At 46.6% G+C, this 17,061-nt stretch overlaps 1 protein-coding gene across 2 annotated transcripts in view; it reads left to right on the top strand.

Annotated features, from left to right (window-relative positions):
* Positions 1-17,061, top strand: part of LOC146830200 (uncharacterized) — a 241,268-nt gene that overhangs the window by 31,784 nt on the left and 192,423 nt on the right. The gene's annotated exons all lie outside the window — the stretch shown is intronic.

Here is a 17,061-nt window from a genome sequence, read left to right as displayed (position 1 = left end):
AGTACATGTACGGGTACGTGTACTACCAGTGCCTACACGTACGTGTAGGCACTGGTAGTACACGTACGTGTAGGCACTGGTAGTACACGTACAGGTACATGTACTACCAGTGCGTACACGTACGTGTAGGCACTGGTAGTACACATACGTGTAGGCACTGGTAGTACACGTACGGGTAGGCACTGGTAGTACACGTACGGGTAGGTGTACTACCAGTGCGTACACGTACGTGTCAAACGCACTGTGCAACTGGTGTCGTAGGGGGTACGTGTCAAACGCACCGTACCTGTGTGTGGATTTGAAAATTACATAGGGGACACATAAGGGACAAGTATTAGGCACTAAATGCATGCTGGTTGTCATGGATACAGAGTTTTCACTTCAAATATTTCCATCAGGTGTCCTGGAAAAGTCAGTTGGCCACAAAATACAATGTTGCAAAGTGGTTGTTGACTTGACATGATGCTCAAAAGTTGAACGATGCAAATGCTGTCACTGGTGTATGCGGAAAGGCATTGGAGTAAACGTAAGATGCAAATGAATCTGACCAATCACTATGTACTCCTCCAAATGAATGCCCCTCAGCAAGACAGATATAAGTCAGCCAGAACCCATGAGAGGGCACTTGCCTGCACAACTTTCCTGTTGACAACACTGCTGCTATCTGTGCTTCCTCTGGCACCATGTCAAGGTCTGTGGAGAGGGCCCAGCCATTCACCCATGAGGAGAATGAGGCATTGCTGGATGTCATCCTCCCACAGTATACCAGCCTGTATGGGAGACCAGGTGAGCAGGTGAGTGCTGACTCCACTACCTTTGACTGTGCACCTTTTTTGTGACTGTCACTTCTGGCATTGTGTCCAGGTGTGACAGACATGCAATGTTGTTTAGAGTGGGTCCCAGGGGGGGAATGGCTTATGTCTCCCATGCAGAGCATGATGTAGTTCATGTGTGCACTCCTCACTTGCATTGTGCTTACTGTGACATTCACTGCATAGTGCATGACACATTCAGCCTAGCTAATCCTTTCTGGCATTTTTTGTCTATAGTCCTGAGGTGATTCAGTGGTCCCCCCAGTGTGACAGGTGACTGTACCCACAGATGTGTGTGAGTTGAGTGGAGCTGTGGTGAGAGTGTCCAAGTGATGTGTACGCCCCCTGGATATTGATGTGTGTGAATGTTCCTTGTCATATGGGTGAGTGTCTATGTGAAGTGTTGCACCACAGCTGCATGGAGGAGGCAACAGCTCTACCCATCTGATGTGAGAAGTAAGCCGTGCTTTGTGTCTGACTTGCTGAGCTCGCCCCACACCTGTGACACCCCACAGGCAAGTGGCACATGTGCAGAGTGAGGTTTGTATCCGCTGTTGCCAATGGCATGTGATTGATCTGCGCCTGTGTGTGTCTGTGTACCCTGCTGAGGTTACGCCAGTTGCCTGGGGCATGTAACTGCTTGGAGGTGCTGTCCATCAGCCTGGTGTTGCTTGTGATGCACAGTGTGTGCCATGATCATGGAGTGTGTCGCACCCCTCATGCCACCTGTGTACTTTCAATGCCATGTAGTGCATTGGGGCTTCCACAGAGGACAATGTCCATATGACAAAGATGCTATTCCTTGGCAGCATCCTATGCCCTGTTCAACATATCAAAGATGTTCAAATGTGTGTCTCTCTGACATGGAGCAGGTGTAGTGATGTTGTCTCACTTTGTCATCCTCACTGTTAACTGCCTACGAGAAGGGGGAGATCTGGAAGCAGGCCGTCAGTGCCGTGAGAATGGTGGAGGGTCGCAGTCGGCGCCTAGCCCAAGTCAGAAAACGGTGGCAGGACATCCGGTGCTGGACCCGGAGGATCGCCCGGGTCCTGCTGGGGGACTCACCTCCACGCCCCCACGGCGGGCGCCGACACCTGACCCACCAGATGAGGCGTGTCCTTGCGGTGGTCTTCCCTGACATGGATAGGCAGTTACAGGAGAGACAGCAGCAAGGAGGGGGAAGGTACATGTGTGTTTGTTGTGTGTCACCAGCTTTTGGAAGTGCTCAGTCGCCTGGATACACTGCCAGGGTTTATATGTGCAGTGCATATCCTGTTCCCCCAAGTCAACCGGTGCTGTTCTTCTTCCCTTCCCCTCCTAGACATGTGTTCCCTGGTCTGTGTGTAATCACTATTGCACATGGTCATCTAGGCTGCCAGTTAATCCAAGTGCACATTGCTTTCTGCATCATGTGTGGGGGTGGTCTGTGAAATGTGTTGGTACCTTAGTAAGTTTCAAATTAACAGACTTGCAGCATGCATGACCGATGTTGTGGCCTCAGACATGATGTGCATGAGTGGGAGCTATGCAGAGTGCCGGGACGGTTGCTCATGTTACAGTCAGATCATTCCAGGACCATGGAGCAGTGTGCCCACTACAGTCCCCTGAGACACCCTTGCCTCGGAATCATGTGTGTCATTCAACACTGTGCCCATTCTCTGTGTGTTCAGCATAGGTTGGCCTCTGTGGCATTGTTCCCTGGCCTCATTTGTATTTATCTAAAGTGTGCTACATGTGTCCACTGGACAGGGTGACCCCATTTGGCTTGTGCATACTCACACTGGGCAGTGCCTGTGTGTCTATTTACAACTATCTGTTGATGGTTGTTTGTCACAAGTATGTGTTGGCAGCCTCACCAGGTGATGTGGAGTACATTTTGGAATTCTTGATGCACATTTTTGAAAACCCTGATTAAGAGGTGTCACTTCTTGATCTGTCTCATGCACATTGTCTCAGGTATAGGGGGTTTGTGCGGGCGAGGCCTCATGTCCAAACCTTATGTCTCCTTGCTAGGTCTGACCTGTGTGTGATAATTGTCTGGACAGACACTCAACATACAATGACCCAGTGATGTTGTGCAGGCTTTAATGTTTGTGCTTTGCAGCATGTGTCAAAAGTTTAAATACATGATTCCTGCTCATCCATTTTTGGCACCAGTGTGTGGTCCAGATGATACGTAGTTTGGTCTTTGTATGCTGACATCTGTGTGGACATTCTTGCTTGCCATGAGGGTGTGTCCTCAGTGCAGGTGTGCCTTATTCCGACACAATTGCAGGCCCATTAGCTTATGCATTGTCCTGTGTTTGGACATGTGTGCCACTCCACATGACAGGCAGTGGGTCAGATGTGTTGCCAACTGTGTCATCATGGTACGGATGGCCATGTGACAGGTGGCATGATTCAAGTTGTTAGTCAAGAAGTCTTGTACCTTGGCACTCACTACACTTGTCAACATGTCTTAATGTTTTCAATGCTTGACTTTGATGTTTTGTTGTGAAGGACAAATGTGCCTGCATGACAGATGTCTCCCAAGGAAGTGCACAAGAAACCACCTTTACACTTTCAGGGGACACGCTGGCACATTTTAAAGAAAGGCACAGTTCGAATAAGACTGTTTTTCAGATTATACATATCCATGTTCCCACAGTGTGGTGGCATTTGGGTAAGTCCTTGGTTGTTGCTGATACCAACTTACGAGTGTCAAGTCATCCAGACCGCCGTGGTGCCATGTATATGTTCTTACTGAAACCCCATTTCTTTCTAACAGTGGCTTCTTTGAAAACGGCTGGCAGCTCATACAATGACTGTGTAAATGTAGTTTTGTTTGCACCTCCTTGTGTGACTTCTTTTATACAGGCACATGTGTGTTCTGTTCACAAAGTGGCACTTTCACACATTCTAAACACGTAGGGCCCGATTCACAGAACAAACTTAAGACAAAATCCTAAAATTAGTACCATTTTGGTATTCACAGAATGCACTTACTACTTCTGGTATTCACAGAATGAACTTACTACTTTTGCGATTCACAGAATAAACTTACTACTTTTGCTATTCACAGAATGGATTTACGACTACTAACTTTACGTCCGCACTCGGGCCGGAAATTCCGTCCCGGAGGCGGAGCTTCCGGCCCGGAGGCGGGGCTTCCGGGCTGGAGGCGGGGCTTCCGGGCCGGAGGCGGAGGCGGAGCTTCCGGCCCAGAGGTGGGGATTCCGGCCAGTGGCGGAGATTTAGCCATGGCCAAAATCTCCACCTCTGGGCCGGAAGCTCCGCCTCCGGCCCAGAAGCCCCGCCTCCGGGCCGGAAGCTCCGCCTCCGGGCCGGAATTTCCGGCCCGAGTGCGGACGTAAAGTTACTAGTCCTAAATCCATTCTGTGAATAGCAAAAGTAGTAAGTTTATTCTGTGAATCGCAAAAGTAGTAAGTTCATTCTGTGAATACCAGAAGTAGTAAGTGCATTCTGTGAATACCAAAATGGTACTAGGTTTAGGATTTTGTCTTATGTTTGTTCTGTGAATCGGGCCCGTAGATTGTGTAAAGGGGTGTGATTCCCAAGAGATCACAATGTATTTCGTTTGGGTTTCCAAAGTACTTACAGGTCTCTGAGTGTGGGGACACCTTCAGCATTGAGGTCTGTTATTTAGCCTTGGGTGCACCAATACTGTTTCTTTCACAGTAAACAAGAGGTGGCATGCCTTCATAGTATTGCTGTGCTGAACTGTTCCCAGACACTAGCTTCTCAGTGTATTTCTAAATCAAGTTTTTGGCTGTTGTGTCCTATTTTTCATTGTTTCCAAGTGGCATGGTGGGTCAACCAACTGGGGAGTACAGGGCTTACATATGTGCGGAGTAATCTAGATGTTACTCATGATGCATTGCCTGATATGCACTGTGACCTATTTTGTTTGGACTCATGTGTCAGATGTATACAGGTGACTGATTATTTTCTGTATCTTCACCTTGCCCACAGCATCATCGGAGGAAACCGAGGGAGACACCTGCACGGACCTGGAGGAGGGATCCAGCACCGGTGCCACCAGTGCTGGCGAGTCTGCGGGAGCAAGTGGCACGGAGGGCGAGGGGAGTCAGGCGGAGGACCTGTCTGGTGGCGACACCGACTACGACGCTGACGGGTCCGAGGCTGAACTCATCAAGGGGGCGGAGGCTGCTACAACACCTGGCAGCAGCACAACATCTGTCCCCGCCTCCTCCATTCCCATCACCGCCCTCCCAGTTGCTCCGGTCCCTTCTGTCCGTGCAGGGCACCACCATGTCTCCTTTGTGCCAGGCACCTCACCCCCTGCCCCTGTCACCCCTGCTGCCCTCACTGCAGAGTCTGTGGACATTCAGCGGCAGTTGCAGGTTGGCCAGACATCGATGCTGAATGTCCTCCATGGCCACACCAGACTGCTGACACAGATGGTGTCGTTCATGGAGGGCATGTCAGCAGCGATGTCTGACCAACGGATGTTGCTGAGGTCCATGGACTCTTCACTGACGGCAGCAGTGAGTCTCCTGCAGCGCTTCGTCGTCCCCCTACCCCAGCCCCATCCACACTTCCCACTCCCATGCCTGTCCCATGCACACCCAGACATTCCCAAGCACGCACCCCACCAGACACAGGCAGCACACCAACACGTAAGGGCAAGCACACACCTCCTGGCACGCACACTCAGGGGAATAAAGGCGCACCCACTGGGTCTGGGGAACACAGACATACACGCAGCCCCAGTCTGAGTCCGCATTCCTCACTACCCAGTCCCTCCAAAAGCACTCCCCTTGGCTCCCCTGCCACACAGTCAGACAAGGAGAGCTACATGTCTGTGCTGGGCCTCAGCCCCATTGGGTCACCAGCCCGCAAACGGGCAAGGCACTCCCCGGGTAGGGGAGTTGAGTCCCCCCCATGTCCACCCCCTCCCCCAGTAGCGCTGCACCCCATCCCTCCGACCCCCCCTCCTTTGTGCCTGTGGTTTCTTCCGGTGCAGGGGATACTCTGGACGCCCTGGCAGAAGTGTGCAGCGACGAGCTCACCTCCACCTTTGGCGCTACCCCACCCCCAGTGGTGGAGGCGTCCAGCCCTGCACCCACCACACCTACCCTTACACCTCCTGTCCCTGCGGTGCCTGGTCCTTCCCCACATGATACCCCCTCCCCAGTCGACGAACCTGAGGGTTCAAATGTGCAGGCAAGCTAGGGGAGACGCGTGCCCATGTGTCCCCCCAAGGACTTCTATTCTGGACTGGCCATTGGCCTTTGTATATAGTGTTCTTGAAAAAAAAAGAAAAATTTATGCTGATTAAAGCATTTTTTTTTTTACTTTGAACACTATTGCATTTCAGGTATTGATGTTGGTGCTGATGCTCCAGGAGTTGGGGTTGTGGTAATGTGTTATGTTTCTGGCAAAGGTTCGAGTCTGATGGTCATGAGGTGGACCATGGGATCTGCGTGCCATCACAAGGTCTCTGCAAAGGATCTTTGGTCCTGTGTGGTTTTTGTTTTTTGATACATTGTACCAAGGAGTGTCCCTTCCTCCGTGGCACCTGACATCTTCCCTGCAGAGAGTTGACCAATTGTTGTGCTGACCTGTGTATACATTCCCTTTGGTGGTGACAGATCCCTTCAACTATGGCCATGCCTGCTCAGCAATGTCTCCGGCTGCATCGTCTGTGCCATCCTTGCTAGTCACTGTACTTGTGTATTGAGTATGTTGCCATGCCTTCATGGAGAAATTCTCCCTTTTCCGCACTATGCATGTGTGTAATCCCAGCCTAGCACACATATGGTACTTGTTCTGCAGGGTATTTGGGCACCTGACTCACAATTGTGGGCATTGTATCTGTGGGAACTCCACCCTATTCCGTCCATAAGAGACAACATCTTGGTGGCTGTCCCAGCACCTGTACATTCCTATCAGTCCTGGGATGTGCGTGACAGTGTGTGTTCCCTTTGGCTCTCTTAGTTTAGTAGGCATTGACATGACTATACAGTCTTGTGGCATGATCTCTGTGTGTGTATTGTGCTTCATCTGCCAGGGGTGGGTATGCATGTGTCATTTGTCCTCACACCCACATGTGGTGTGTTATGCAGTGGGGGAAAGACATCCATCCTCATGGGAGTGGGACACTGCTGTCAGTGATGTGTTGTTATGGTACTATCAACATAGTCGAAAATTAGGGATGCGTACATACACCCATGGAGTTGTGGTCATCTGATAATGATGTGCACATCCCCATGTCTCTGTCCACTGCTGGGAGTGATAGGCACCCACCCCTCACATGTCTCTGTCCACTGCTGGGAATGATAGGCACCCACCCCTCACATGTCTCTGTCCACTGATGGGAGTGATAGGCACCCACCCCCATGTCTCTGTCCACTGCTGGGAGTGATAGGCACCCACCCCTCACATGTCTCTGTCCACTGCTGGGAGTGATAGGCACCCACACCTCACATGTCTCTGTACACTGCTGGGAGTGATAGGCACCCACCACTTACATGTCTCTGTCCACTGCTGGTATTCCTCTGCACCCACCCCTCACATGTCTCTGTCCACTGCTGGGAGTGATAGGCACCCACCCCCATGTCTCTGTCCACTGATGGGAGTAATAGGCACCCACCCCTCACATGTCTCTGTCCACTGCTGGGAGTGATAGGCACCCACCCCTCACATGTCTCTGTCCACTGCTGGGAGTGATAGGCACCCACCACTTACATGTCTCTGTCCACTGCTGGTATTCCTTTGCACCCACCCCTCACATGTCTCTGTCCACTGCTGGGAGTGATAGGCACCCACCCCCATGTCTCTGTCCACTGATGGGAGTGATAGGCACCCACCCCTCACATGTCTCTGCCCACTGCTGGGAGTGATAGGCACCCACCCCCATGTCTCTTTCCACTGATGGGTGTGATAGGCACCCACCCTTCACATGTCTCTGTCCACTGCTGGGAGTGATAGGCACCCACCCCTCACATGTCTCTGTCCACTGCTGGGAGTTATAGGCACCCACACCTCACATGTCTCTGTCCACTGCTGGGAGTGATAGGCACCCACACCTCCAATGTCTTTGTCCACTGCTGTGAATCCTAGGCAGCCACCCACCCACCCACACCCTTGGTGCAGTACACTGCTTTCCTGGGCATACACACACCCCAATATACTGGTTATATGCTGCACCAGGCCCTAAGCCAACATTCGTGGCGTGTGTACGCCTTGTATCACAAATGTACTGGTGCCCTAGGGGTACGGGTGATGCGGTCCGTACCCCCGCATTCATAGGGTGGGTACGGTCCATACCACGTGTACCCCTATGTCACCACTACAATGGTGGTACGGACCGTACCCACGCTCTGAGGCCGTGGGTACGGTCCGTACCACCATTGTAGTGGTGCCGTAGCGGTACACGTGGTACGGACTGTACCCACGCCCTCAGAGCGTGGGTATGGTCGGTACCACCATTGTAGTGGTGACGTTGGGGTACGCGTGGTCCGTACCACCGCGAGTGACGTAGGCACGAATCGTACTTGCTGGTCTGTAAAACGCTGCCTGACTCCGTACGGACGTCACGTACGCGATGTCCCGGACCAGAATTGTGGGGATTTTTTAGCCGCACGTAGTTTTTTACGAATCGTACGGAAATTGTATTTCTGTACGAATCGTACTTGCTGGTTTGTGAGGTGGATTTCCCGGGTACGAGTCGTACGGAGAATACGCTCCGTACGACTATTCGTACCCGGGTTTTACAGGATTGGAATCGGCACCTTATTTGTTCAATATTTTTTAATTGGTAATTAATGTTTAATATTTATTATTTTGGGGTATAACAAATATTTAATTGTTCAATATATTGAAATTGGTAATTACTTTATAATAATTAATATGTTTTTTGTTATGAAAAATATTTTATTGTTCAATATTTATGTTGTAATTAATGTGTATTAATTATTATTTATTGGGGTGTATTATTAATTTATTGCTAATTAATTATTCATTGGTAGTTTTGTTTGTAATAATTATTTATTGGTATTCTATATTTAGAGTTATTCAATAATTAAATCAATAATTATTTTAAATAATTATTTTATTTATAAGTATGTTATTTTTAACTTCTACGCTATCCAACACTTTCCCTACTGTTGCACTCTCTGGAGTTGGAATAGTAATTTTTACCCCTACGCTATCCAACACTTTCCCTTACTGTTGCACTCTCTGGAGTTGGAATAGTAATTTTGACCCTTACGCTATCCAACACTTTCCCTACTGTTGCACTCTCTGGAGTTGGAATAGTAATTTTTACCCCTACGCTATCCAACACTTTCCCTACTGTTACACTCCCTGGAGTGGAAATAGTAATTTTTAGCCATTCGCTATCCAACATTTTTCTTACTGTTGTTTTTGTTGGAGTTGGAGTAGTAGTTTTATTCTCTCTGATATTTAATATTTTTTGTATTATTTTAGCTAATGTAATATATAATTAATAATTAAAAATATTCAAATTGAATGTAATTTTTTTAATTTGTCATACGTAATTATTTAATTTGTATTCATGTTATTGTTTTATGTGTATAGATGTATTGGTAATTTATAATATTTTTAAATAATTTAGAAGTTATTAAAATAATTATTCAAACTAATTATTAAGTATATATATTATATATTATATGTATATGTTTAATTAATGTTTTATTAAATTATATATATTAATTATTAATTTTAAACATTATAAAATATATTTAATTATGTTTATTTTATTTATAAGTGTTATTTGGTTTATTTTACATATTTTTTGAAACGAAAGAAAAAACTATATTTGTTAATAACGATATTTTTGACATCGATATTTTATTTTCGATATTTTTGTACTTACCATGTTGTAGATAGGATATCGATATTCTTGACATAGATATTTTTGCTCCGATATTTTTGTAGGTCGATTTTTTGACCTTCGATATTTTGTCAGTGAGCCAAACTGACCACTTCACTTTTCATTGTGTTACTGATAATCTGTGGAAGACCCACATGATGCAACACATGCATGATTGGAGACCTGCGGGTCTAAAAACACAGAAACCTACCTCTTTAGAGAGGCGTTCCAGACACAAGCCCATTCCTGCCTTTGATGATTTACTCCCTAATACTAGTGACACAAAATGTTCAGGAGCAGTGCTGACCTCCACATATGGCAGCCACACACCCCTCCTTATGCCTTTTTATCATTCAAGTTATGGGTCTGACAAGTCCCATGAGGAAGTAATCAAACCATTATAATGGCCATTGCAAATTATAGTAACATCTGCCATTACCCCAGTAACTCTCTGTGTTTCATAACACGAAGGGAATTATGATGCACAGATCTCAATTGCGATGTGGCAGAGTCCAGGTGTTCATTAGGAAGAACGATTTGCAGTAGGAAGTGTTAATCAAGTTATGAACCTGTAAGAAATGAGCTTGGGGCAGGCACAGATTGAGCAGTACGCCCAAAATGTCACCTAAGCTGATTTAGGCTACTTGCCAAAATGGGCCATTTGGGCAATGATGGTCTCCCTGTCTTCAGTTTCAATAATGCTATCATTTGGATACATAGGTTTGTGTGAAGTGTCCATTTTCCCTGAGGGTATGCCTGACTGTATGACTAGCAGTTCAAATGTATGACTTGAGAGGAGTGTCATATTGACAGTCTTAGCCAGGTCCTAGTACAGTCGTTGTGCGCCTCTGGCGTATGGATTGTGATACATGTGAAGATTATTCTATCCATTTGAGAGTCTTTGGGGAAACTATAAAACTGGCATGAGAGATTTAAATCTGTAGATTTATTAAAATAAAATAGATGGTGGCAAATAGTATTTTGTTAAAATATGAGACAGTTTTTTTTGTGAGATTTAGGATGAAAAAATCCAAATGTGGAATTTTGGAAAAACAATTTGGTTATTGGTGAATTGCAAACTGATGTTTGAAAACCTTTTTAGATGTACATCCTACTCTCACTTTTAAGTGCTTGTTCATGCTAATGGGACAAATATTGCCTATGTTATTTCATGATTGCCTATGTTATTTCATGGTTGCCTATGTTATTTCATGATTGCCTATGTTATTTCATGATTGCCTATGTTATTTCATGATTGCCTATGTTATTTCATGATTGCCTATGTTATTTCATGATTGCCTATGTTATTTCATGATTGCCTATGTTATTTCATGATTGCCTATGTTATTTCATTATTACGTATGTTATTTCGTTGGTGCCATTTGGTATCTCCTGCTATGATTGCTATTTTGTGACTTTCTGAAGACCCAGGCAGCCATGGCCGGGTCTACCAAAGATGTGCCCGTTTTTAATGCAGACCTCCTCCCAATACTGCTTTACACAGGTGATGCAGTTTTAATAGCAAGAACTGGGCGGCACTGTAGGAACCTATAGAGGCGTATTCAAAATGTATGAAAATTCTGGACTTTCATCTTAACAAATCAAAATCCTTTGTATTAGCGGCACGGGCACGCCCTAAGTAAAATGCAGCCTTTCACATAGAGACACGCAGGGCGGAAGTGGTGCATACCTTGTCTTACCGGGGGTTCTTTTTGATAGAAAGCCCTCCTGAGTAAATATGGTGGATAGCAGAGTTCTTGCTATGGAAAAAAGGGTAATGGGCATTTTCAGTTTTATCAAGAAGCTCGGGTCTAACCTATAGTGGTCATAAAAAAGGTACACTCTGCCAAAACCATTTCTACTGTGACAACAGATCCTTTACAGTGAGTAGAGGATGGATTTTATAAGGCTACTCGCTCTTCCGCGCAGCTGGTCAAATTATGTTTGTCATACTGAACCATGTGCCCCATATCTTTCTGATGCTGTCTGGTCAGCACCCATATTGCTCTGGCACTCGATCTGGAGGTGAGATACTGTTAATCTGACACAGAATGTCATCAGGGACTGTCTAACATCAGACCATGAACATAAGTTTGCATGCAGGGGCGGCTCTAGGCTCATGGTGGCCCTGTGCAGGGAGCGCAGGTAGGGGGCCCCGGAAGAGGGGGTCCGGGCGGGGCGGAGCTCAGGAAGGTGTTTTAATAAAACATCCAGAAAAGGCGTTAGATGACCAGTAACATGGTAACAGAAAAACAACGTTTACTTTTTGAGTGCTCATCACTTGGATACTTTGTTTTAGAATCTGGGTCTCTGGAGGGACCCCATTCAACAAGAAAAACACGTTGCGCGTCCGTAAGAGAGTTTGGCCACAAAGCAGGATCCCTCCAATCACATAAATCATATTCAGAACACGGGTCTGTAACATGGTCCTGCTCTTTGGCTTCCTTGTCAATACCAGCATCATACGTCTGTAAACTCTGAACCTCCTTCAGAATGCCAGATGTTGATGGACCGATGAATGATGTTTCAGTTTCTCTGTCTGAGGGTCTTTTGTAATAATCCTCATCCTGAGTTGGTAATTGCTGCATGTTTGTATCAATTTCAGAGTCACCTTGTTCATTTTCATTGGTCTGCTCATGAGTATCATTCTGCTCATGGATATCATCATTTTTTTGTTCTTCTTTATGGTCACCAGCGCCTGTTTTACCTAGTGCATCAGCAGTCCTCTGGCCAGAGGATTCTCCATCTTTAGGTTTCCCTTGGGTGATAAAGTTCAGGATTGCTCCTTCCTGTGACACTACGAAAGCCTGCTGAGCCACCTTTCTCTTTCGTTTCGAATAACCAGATTTGTGTACTCGAATTCTCTTCATTTTGCTTGCAATGCAGCGGGCGAGGCTAGCAGTGGGTAGGGAAAAAAAGAAGACAATCAGCAGTGGCGGCTGCTGAAAGATTTTGATGTGTCATTTTTATTTTCTTGCAAAAACAACAGTTGATGGACAGAATACAGAACAATGTCATACATTCATCCCAGTACAGAGATCTGGGCCTAAATCCATCGTTTGTTTGCTCACCACACCACCCCAGTTCAGACATGGCCATATGCAAATCAGCCTTGACCCTGTGCCTCATGGGAACAGTCCAGCCCGAACTGCCAAGCCATGTCTTACCTGGACTACACAATGAAGGACCAGCATACCCTAATGAACGAGTGAATTTCCACCAACCTACCAGGAAAATATGTTCCAGAACCATCTCCCTAGCAGCCACCCAATGCAGCCGCCGATAAAACAGTGGAGGCCGCTACTTCTCTCACCTGGCAGTGAAGACCTGAAAACCCTCCCCCTGCACCTCAGAGCCTCACCATCGCTCCAGCAGTTCAGGAAGGACCACAAGACCTCGCTGTTCAACCAACAAGCAGCATGATCCAGCAGCATGAATCCCACACCGCCTCGAGACCCTTATGTGTGAAGCAGCTGAGCTTTACAAACCCTGACTGATTGATAGTAATTACCCTTCCCACTACATGTATGACACATTGTGAGGACTAGCCACTTATGGAAGGTTTATTTGAAGAATGTTATAAAACTATAGGGTAGATCATGTGACTTGGCATACAAGGTCTGTTTTCTCAGTCCACTGAGAACAGTAGAGCCTGGAGAATAGTTCATGATCTATTTGGGAAGTGACCTTAGCAGGAAGAGAGTAAGCTACCTTGAAATCATGGCACACAGAGACCTGTCTCAGTACGTCACTAACTGATCCTGAAGACAGCCTACAGGTAACCAAAGACTCGTCCACTTTACCACATTGTCAAAAGACAAAATACAATATATTTCATTAAGGTTTCTTGTATAGTGCCATATTCCAGCAACCAGTTCTGCTCGCTTTCAGAGCACTATTAAACAAGGATTAATTACAGTGAGTCCTAAGGCTATGAAAAGGCACTAGAGGTTCACTGAAGCAAAATTAATGTGCAAGGTACATCCAGTCAGGAGACAACTTTCAAGCAGACGTACGAATCACTAGCACAGCGTACCAACGACCCCATGGGCCGTGGCATAAGCAAGGAAAATGGCCCCTTTGGCTGCTGCTCAGGAAGTAAAATATAGCAATTATCAGGGTTCAATGGGCCCCTGAGGGTTTTGGGTCTCAGTACCACTGTACTTGCTGAACCAATGGTAACTATGCCCCTAGTATGGACAGAGAAGGCTGCTTCACCAATTGCAAACTGAGGACTAGTTAAACTAGTTTTCTCTGCTAGTCATATGACAAGCACTGGAATGTAATTAAAGAAAAGATCAAGAAGCCAGTCTCCTACCAAGGTCTCTGCAAAAGGGCATTAGATTGAGTTAACATGGGTAGGCACTGCCATCTTATTCCAGGCGTCCATCCATAGGTGCTTGCATTTCATGTCTGCCTCAACACCATATAAACAGACATAACCAAATGCCAAGTACATTCGAACACTCGATATTTTAAAAGATTTGTGCAGGCAGATCCACTCATTAGATCACAAGTATCAGCTTCATACTCTGTTTTCATGATTGCTGATAAGTAATTGTAATCATTGTAATGAATCCTTAACATTACGTCTAATACCTCGTACCCTGCTCTCCTCTTCCCCCAATACAACCATGCCTCCCACGTTACACCTCCAAAAGTCACCATTCCTCCCCTCAGCCACATGTAAACACCGCCCCTGCACTCCTGACTCACTCTTCCCTCAATATAAAGCGCCGATCTGTACCACTCCCTATCCCTGGCGCACGGTGACCACCTCTCCGACCCGCGCCCTCTCAGAGATGAATCGTGAGAGAGAAGCTCTCTCTCACGATTCATCATGCCCTCCCTTCCCATGACCACCAGAATACCTCCAGCTCGCCACCTCACATGGCTTACCTCCACCCAGACCCAAAGCACACACCATCTACAATAACATCCTCACCCAACCTTCCCCACGCCCCCGGCTCCTCACCCCCACGGGCTGGGATACATTCCTACGCCTGATCTGCCCTCCTCCCCAGGGCTCCCCACACCCTTGTCCAATGGCTCACCTTCCCCCGGGTTCACTCTGCAGTGGCACACGCTGACCTCCTCACTCCCCCTCCCCATGCTCTGACCCTCGAGCTGCTCACCTCGCAGCTGGCACCAAAGGTTGCACACTGGCATGCTATCCTCTGCAAGGCGGCCTTTCTTGCCCAGGGTCTCTAGGCGCGCTGGTGCATGGCCTCGGCCGGTCTCGGTGCTGCTCGCTGCACGCCGGGCACGGGTGCTGCCACCCCTCCTGCCGCCAGTGATGCGTGGTGCTTCTGTAACCCCTTCGCTGCAGGACTCGCGGGCACTGCGCATGCACGCGCATGCGAGCCTCCGGAGGTGCCAGATCTGGACTATTAAAACAAGCTCGATTCTCCTGGAAAAAAAGTTCTAAACCAGCACAAGACCTACCAGAAGAGCCTGAAACAAGGCCGACCCCACACAAAGACGAGACTGGGTTAGAAAGGAAAAGAGTATAAGAACAACCATTCAGCGTGCATCACATTGGATTTAGCACGCCTCAGTCATTCATGCGCCAAATCCCTGCCAGGGGCCGCCACGAATATGTATTGTATCCGATTCCTCGTGGTGGCCCCTGGGGTTTGGTGGCCCTGTGCAGGTGCACTGCTTGCACATGCCTAAGGCCGCCCCTGTTGCATGGCTGCAATATGTGAAGTGTGCACTGGGAGCTTTGGGTTTGGACGTTTTATATGTAAATCCACCTAGGTGTACGAATATGTCCAAGACGAAAATTAAAGAAATCTTTTTTAGCGAGAGAGGAATCAAGTGGACTAAAATCCTCAGTAAAGATGTACCTCATGTCCCCCCAACACACAAGTCGACGAATCGTATTTAGCGTTTGTGACAAACCCCCAACACCATTTCATTTTATTGAGGTTTTGTATGAATTTCCTTACCCTAATGATGGGCTTTCCAAACAATATGTACTCATTAAGGGCCATATGTATCAAGCCTTTTTACCGTTTGCAAACTGGCAGATTCTCTCAATCGGCCCGTTTGCGAATTGGAAAAAGCCTTTTGGGATTTATCATTCCAAAAGTCCATCGCAAAATAGTGATTTGCAAAATTTGCGATTCTCTATTTTGCTAATGCAATTACGGAATTGCAAATTGTGATTCCTATGCAATTCTGGAAGCACCAGAAATATGCTATTTGGCCTCAAGGAATTGCAAATTATCACCAACTTCAAATGGTGGTAAATTGCGATTTTCTTCAAAAAGCATTTTTTTGATTTTTTTTAAAGTGCCATATGTCGCACATACATGCCCTTAGGGCATGTATGTGCGCAAAATGTGCACACACGCATATTTCAGGGGTGCAACAGGGTGTCCTTTTGGCACCCTTGCAACCTTGAAATTACAGTCTCAATTTGCGATTCTCTAATTGGTAATCACAAATTGAGAATGTCTTCGCATTCATTCCTATGGGCCTCCTAGCCCATAGGAATGAATGGGTAGGTATTCCTTAATTGTAAATCTTTATTTGCGATTTGCAAATAAGGAATATGTAGGATTCACAATTTTGTTTTTGCAAATCCTACATACATTGTAGTTTGCAATTCTCTAATTGCAATTCGCAAACAATCGCAATTTGAGAATCAAAAAAATATTTTTTGATACATATGGCTCTAAATGATTTGCCAGCCTGACCTTGTGATGGAAGGTCAGCTTAGACAGATTTACATAGATTGTTCATTTTCAGATTTTATGATCTACAAAGGAAGAGGTTGATTCTCCCTCTTTTGCGTAAATACAAATTTAGGCAATTTCGCCCAGCCCTTTCTTTTATCAAATGACTGAGCGATCCATTTGTTAGTTATGCAACTGCCTCATTTCCCTGGTCTTCTCTGAATAGTAGGAGCGCTAGTATAGAATGGGAGACCTGAGGATAGTATTGGTGTGTAACTTGAGCTCAGGGGATGGGACATGGATGACAAACTGGAGGAAACCCGAAAAGTGCGCACAGAGAATTTTAGGGGTGTCAGGCTTTGGGCTGCAGAGTTAGTGGCATGGTGTTGCATATGAGCCCTGATGCAGTAGATTTTCTCTAATGATTCCTATATTCCAGCCATATTTGGGCTGAGTATGCACTATGAGGCAGTCTGAAGGTCTTCCTGTCTGTACTTAAAACCAGGCTATGAAGAAGCAGGGCATCCCTACACACAGGGCTTCAGACCCATATCAGATGGTCGGGATCAATGTTACCTTGATTGCTTCTGTGATTGGCGTCAATGAAGGGCGGACAGGCAGTCCATATGAGATGGTCGGGATCAATGTTACCTCAATTGCTTCTGTGATTGGCGTCAATGAAGGTCGGACAGGCACTCCATATGAG

Source organism: Triturus cristatus, chromosome 5_1 (assembly GCF_964204655.1).
Source record: "Triturus cristatus chromosome 5_1, aTriCri1.1, whole genome shotgun sequence".
NCBI lineage: Eukaryota > Metazoa > Chordata > Amphibia > Caudata > Salamandridae > Triturus > Triturus cristatus.
The sequence above is the reverse complement of the archived record's forward strand: the minus strand, read 5'-3'. Positions and strand labels throughout refer to the sequence as shown.